Source organism: Sycon ciliatum, chromosome 1, assembly GCF_964019385.1.
Source record: "Sycon ciliatum chromosome 1, ocSycCili1.1, whole genome shotgun sequence".
Lineage (NCBI taxonomy): Eukaryota > Metazoa > Porifera > Calcarea > Leucosolenida > Sycettidae > Sycon > Sycon ciliatum.
Window position 1 is genome coordinate 48745659 of NC_088643.1, and position 6540 is coordinate 48752198.

Consider the following 6540-nt stretch of genomic DNA (forward strand, 5'->3'; position numbering starts at 1 on the left):
GACCGCCCTTGGGCTTGCAACTCGCTTCAATATTCTTTCAATTTTAGCCCCTTTCTCTTGCTCTCTCTCTCACTCTCTCTCTCTCTCTCTCTTCATTGTGTAATCCGTATTGTCTTTCCTAGTTCCCAAGTCTGTGTCCTAAGCGTATGCCACCTCGTCGAAAATGGAGCGGTATTGATAACCGAGAAGCCCTGGAGTGCCACTTCAAAGCCATCTGGCCAGATAAGCTCGGATACAGGAAACGGCAGCTTGCTAATTGGACAGAGCGGCGACCAAACGATGCTATAACCGAGCAGTGTCTTGCTGGCCAGATATCCCTTATCAGCCGAAAGTATCTCTCTCTGGTCGAACAAGAAGCCATTGCTCAGCAGCTCGTGGAGCGAGGGGAGCTTCCTAGCGCGTTTCTACAACGTTACCACGCAACGAATCACCAGGGAGAACCGGAGCCCTGCGGGTCCAGCGCTGCTGGCGCTACTGGCACTACGCGCACTGATGACGCCCAGGCGGATCCTCGAGCCGCTGACACTAGTACTGGTGCTGGTGCTGGTGCTGGTGGTGCTGTCAATGATGTACATGTGCCTCCACCCAACTCGGACGGTGAGTCACCTGTCACTGGATCAACGTGTGAACACGTTCCTGCCTTGCATGCTGATGCACTTGGCGCTGCGGACAGTGGATCTGGTGGTGTGTCGTGCACTGCGGAGGGCCCTTGCACAGACTGCAGAGCACAGACTAATCGTAGCTTATCTGCTTGCCTAGCTAATGCATGTAGTGCTGGTATCATTGACTCTAATGACAAACAGCTCGTGTGGGCGGTCAAGCATATCTGTGTATGTATCAAGGCTGCTGTGGTGGAAGACACTGGTAGGGTCCTTGGTGGGCTGGTAGCCAGTGTACAGCGTTTGGGTGTTGATGAGAGGCCAAAGCTTGCAGTCCCCAGGAAAATCCCATACCTCCGTCTTTCAGCTACTGTCGCAAAAATCAACTGTGGCATCCGTCAGCTGGTTGCTGCTAGTGAGTTTGACCTGTCCATAGAGTTCTTGAGTCATGTTGCGTATGCTGCTGCTGTTCTCACCCTACTGGTTTGTGGTATCCCGCCGGTTCCGGCAGCGCGCATGAGTCCGCCGCAGCCGGAGGTTCCGGGTTGGCAACGCCGGTTACAGCGAAAGGTTGACGCCCTTCGGAAGGATGTCTCTAGACTGACAAGCTACCTGGCATCTGACAACCCGCAGATGTACGAGCGCTACCCTGTGGGAACTCGGCACGCTGCTGCTTCACTTCTAGGAACAAAGAAATTGGAACTTCTGGCCCTTGCGGGTCGAATGCGCAGATACAAAGCTGATATGAAACGAAAGCAGGAGAATCAGTTATTTCGCTACAATGAACGTCAATTCTATCGTAACCTGTGTGCCAAGAAGGATAGTGACCCCGAGAACCGTCCATGTATGGATCAATTGGAGCAGTTCTGGAGAGACATTTGGTCTCACCCTTACCCTGTGCGTCGTCAGGCCTGGATCCAGCGTGAAGGCACGTACGCAGAGGCCATCCATGCCCAGGAATCTGCTGTCATTACTGCTGACCTTATGTCTGCTGCGACCTCCAAGATGCCACACTGGCGTGCTCCTGGTTGTGACCAGATCCCGCCATTCTGGATTAAAAAATTTACTGCTCTCCATCCAGCTCTACTTCGAAATTTCCAGCTGCTTCTGGATGGTGAGCTGGATGCCCCAGCATGGTTTTCACTGGGCCAGACGGTCATGATCCCAAAGAAAGGAGACCTAACCCAGCCGCAGAATTGGCGACCAATCACCTGTCTGCCAGCCATGTACAAGCTATTCACCTCCGTGATTGGTGAGTTGATGTGGATCCATATCCAGACCAATGACATTCTGGCCCATGAACAAACTGGCTGTACTCGTAACCGAGGAGGCTGCACTGACCAGCTGCTGATCAATGCTATGATTACCCAGGATGCTAGGCGTCATCACCGCACCTTGGCAATGGCTTGGTTGGATTTTAGGAAAGCGTTCGACAGCCTATCGCAGGAGTGGCTAGTCGAAGTCACACGCCTGTACAAATTCCACCCCAAGATCACTTCGCTCTTGTCTGTGCTCTCATCGCAGTGGCGTACCCGGCTGCGCTTGGGAGCTGACATGAGTGAGGCAATACCGATCCGGCGAGGCATTTTCCAAGGTGACTCGTTATCCCCTCTGCTCTTCTGTCTTGGATTGAATCCAATATCAGGTGAACTCAGCAGAAGTGGCTTTGGATATGCGTGCGGACTTCAGCGGACAACAACCGTATCCCACTTATGGTACATGGATGATGTGAAGCTGATGGCCGCAACCAGTAAGCAGCTTAACTCAATGATCAACATAGTATCGTGCGTTGGGAAATCCATTGGAATGGAGCTTTCTCCAGCAAAGTGTGCTAAGCTTGTGTGCCCACATGGTGCTGTTGATCCAGATCAGCCAGCAACTGTCACAGTAGATCAAGCCTCCAGCATTGCCTCCTTGGCGGACGGCTCCGTGTATGCCTACCTTGGCATAAGGGAGTGTTTTGGCATGGCGGAACAGTCTGTTAAGGTGGCCACCACCAAAGAGTTCAGGAGGCGCTTGCGGCTGGTGACCCACACATCTCTCAACGCCTGCAACCTCTCTCGTGCTATTAACTCTTATGTCATCCCAGTGCTGTCGTATGGCTTGTGTATTGTGCCATGGACGAAGGATGCTATTGCAACCTTCGACAGGAATGTCCGAAGTGCGCTCCGCGCAGTGGGAGCACACCACCCACGATCTTCCACCATCCGCTTTCACCTGCCGAGATCTGAGGGCGGCCGAGGGATTGTATCAGTTGAGCACCTGCTGGAGAGGAAATACATCCGCCTGTCTAGGTATCTCCAGGCGCACTCTGACCTGCCGCTGATTGCTGCGCTGCATGCTCATCATGAAAATCTTCCGCCTACAAAGTCGATCATCTCCCGGGCGGCCACGGCAATGGAGCACTTCAACATCCTGGACATCGGAGGTGCAACAACTGACGTTGTTAAGTCTGCTATCAGAACCTCCACCCAAGCTTCTCTGCGGCAGAAGCCCCTGCATGGTCGCTATTGGCAGAGGAGTGGCGGTGTATTGGACATGCCTCTCTCATTCAGCTTCTTAAAGTCTCCAACATTGCGTCCATCCACTGAGTCATCCGTATTTGCTGCTCAGGATCAGGTGGTTAATACCAGGAACTACCAAAGATCGGTTATTGGCGACACTTCCGTGGTGGACGTGTGCCGTTTGTGTGGAGGTCCGGGGGAGACTGTTGACCATATTTTGGCATGCTGCCCCGTGTTGGCACGGACGGCATACATTACTCGCCATAATCGTCTTGCCGCTATAGTCCACCGGGCACTCTGTCATCGCTACAGACTGGTATCTCCTGCTCCCCCTGGCCACTTGCCACACTACGTCGAGGATAGTGAAGGCCGTAAGTTAATGTGGGAAATGCCAATCCCTACAGATAGGATGGTTGGAGCAAATCGGCCGGATCTTGTGTGGGACGATGGCAAGTCAGTTCAACTTATTGATGTCAGTGTGCCACTGGACCATAGAGTAACACTAAAACATGCTGAAAAGAGAGCGAAGTACTTGCCCCTCGCAGTGGAAATTGGGCAGATTTGGCAGCGAGAGGCAGTGTCCGTAGTGCCCATCATAGTTGGTGCTCTTGGTGGCCTGACGAAGGAAGCGGCTACCTCAATTAAGCAGCTATGTGGAGAAGAGCGGCACCTTCATGAACTGCAGCAGGCTGCTATCCTTGGCTCGATGGCCATTCTAAGATCTGTTTTGGGTGCAGCATAGGGCTCTTCGCTGTCCCTGGTGGGCTTTTTATGCTCTGTATGTTATTGTATTCGTTTTAGTTTGTAATTGAAACACTGTGGTATTTCTGTGGGTATTCGTATTTGATCTTTCTGTGGGTGCGCATTGGAGGTTGTGCCCAGTGATGAGCTTTGCCGGCCTGAATTTTTCGCCAACTTCTGATGCTCCCCTTTCTGCAATACCTGTTGCCATGATACCTCTGGGCTTTAATGCCTGTGATGGTACCAATACCTGTTGCCATGATACCTCTGAGCTTTAATGCCTGTGATGGTACATGCGCCTTTCTCCCTTCCTCTCTCTCTACCTTATTTTTTCCATATATTATTCCGTGCTGCTTACCTTTGGCTATGATAAGTCCGGTGAGTTAGTGTAATACCTCCAATTTTTATTTTTATTTTCAATTTGGAGTGGAATAAAGACTCATAATAATAATAATAAAAAGGTTTGCTCCCCACACCGGAGCTCGCGCTATTCCGCCGACTTTACTTGACACTTGACTGACTCACGACTGCCATCCAGAGCACACGAGAAGTCGATCGAACCTTCGACTCGGCAAACCTGTAAGAAAGCACCACTCCCTGCTCAATACACAGTGTTTCGGGGAATTCACCCCTCATCAGTTGAGCTTGAGTAGGCTGAGGAAGATTGTGCCTGAAGAGCACCACTTATATAGTGCTGTCCAGGCACAAACATCACCAGGGATACAAACTTACAGAGACGCTCCGCTTCCAGCGCGACAAACACCTCGTGAACACCAGATAGCAGCGTGAGTCAGTGTCACGAGGTGTTTGTCGCGCTGGAAGCGGAGCGTCTCTGTAAGTTTGTATCCCTGGTGATGTTTGTGCCTGGACAGCACTATATAAGTGGTGCTCTTCAGGCACAATCTTCCTCAGCCTACTCAAGCTCAACTGATGAGGGGTGAATTCCCCGAAACACTGTGTATTGAGCAGGGAGTGGTGCTTTCTTACAGGTTTGCCGAGTCGAAGGTTCGATCGACTTCTCGTGTGCTCTGGATGGCAGTCGTGAGTCAGTCAAGTGTCAAGTAAAGTCGGCGGAATAGCGCGAGCTCCGGTGTGGGGAGCAAACCTTTCTGACAAATCATCGCCGAAGTCGCAACCACTACTTCGTAATAATAATAAATGTAGGTATAATAGTAGCAAGCTGACGTAAAGAGCCTGTCTTTCAATCCAACTATCCACTGCATGGACAGACCTGGTGCTTCATTCACCTCTGTTTCTTGCTTTCTCAGAAAACCTACTTCCTCCTTCTGCCATCTAGCTCATGACATACATTTTCTTTACGCCTTTTCAGCCGTGGTCGACTTTCGCCCCTCCTGTTTGATTGGCAATTGCAGTCAACCTGGGGAATACTGACCCTCGATTGTGAATGAAAAAAGTGTCGCCATTGGTGTATTGTTGTTACTCGTGAGGTTGGAAGTATGCAATCAAATGGTCACTAGATCTGAAGATTGTTATTTGCGAGTTGTTTTGTAAACCCGAGGTACATTATTCACAAGTTGGATTGTACATGCTATGGGATGTAGAATAACTAACCAAACAAGAATGGTGTAACAACGATTGAGTCCATTTCCAATTGGATGAACCTAGAGCGCATGATCCATTCCAGAAAGGCGACTTCAGTGAGTCTTGAATTGTCAGCAGCATCATACTTCCATTGAGCTTTTTTTCTTTTTCGAAACGACCCTCTCTTTTCAATTCGAACGAAGGTCAACATACGATTACGGCAGGCATCCATGCACTGATCTTCACTGTATACATGTGCATGTATACTGTACTGTAGTCTGTACAGTCAACTAGTCGTGGTCCACTTGGCTTCCATAGGTGCAACTTGGCTTACGGTAAGTGTCACTACAAGTGCATAGTAGCCCCCCCCCCCCCCGGAGTGCGTGTGAACAGGAACTGTGAACTGGTAAAAGAATTATTCGACACCTTCGTTCGTTTCAATGGAGAAGGTTCATTTGGCAAATTGAGGCCTTCGTTTCACCCCTAGCCCCAGGAGCGAAATTTTCACTCCTTGGCTGCCTGTTTGAGCCATCCTTGTGGAAGGGTTGATTTATGCATGCCCGCATATAGACCTTATTCGATAAACGTCACGGTCAGGTGAACTGGGGACCAGGGAGCGGCAAGAGACCTGCACTCAGTGCACAGAGGACTCGTCGTGGGAACATAGGAACAGAAAAATACCGGTATTTTACTACTCCCTTGTACGAACTGGGCCTTTCTTGCCACGTTTCACGTACGCGTGCCCCAGCTTACGACAAATCCCTGGAGGCGAGTCCAAAAATCACGTATGTATCTACATATACAATGTAACCGTAACTCTACCAATGTTGCGGACGATGATCCCCCCCCCCCCCCCCCCGGCATACAGAAAGTTGCTATGTCCTGGCCCTCATACAGCATTGCGGAGGCACTGAATCACTTCTGCAAAAAGGACTAGCCGAAAGTGGCACAACAAATTTCTATTCCCAGAAAAGCGGTGTTCCAGCCGAGTTTATCTTCTAATTAAATGGTTTTCTCGGTTGGGATTTCATACCTGACAACCATCCCGACATCGAGGGCGGTAATAGGCACCCAAAAGAGCATTAGTTCCATGCCTCACCGCGAGGTATATTTGTATACATTTTCATGCCTAGGTATGTCATTCGATCTCAGGT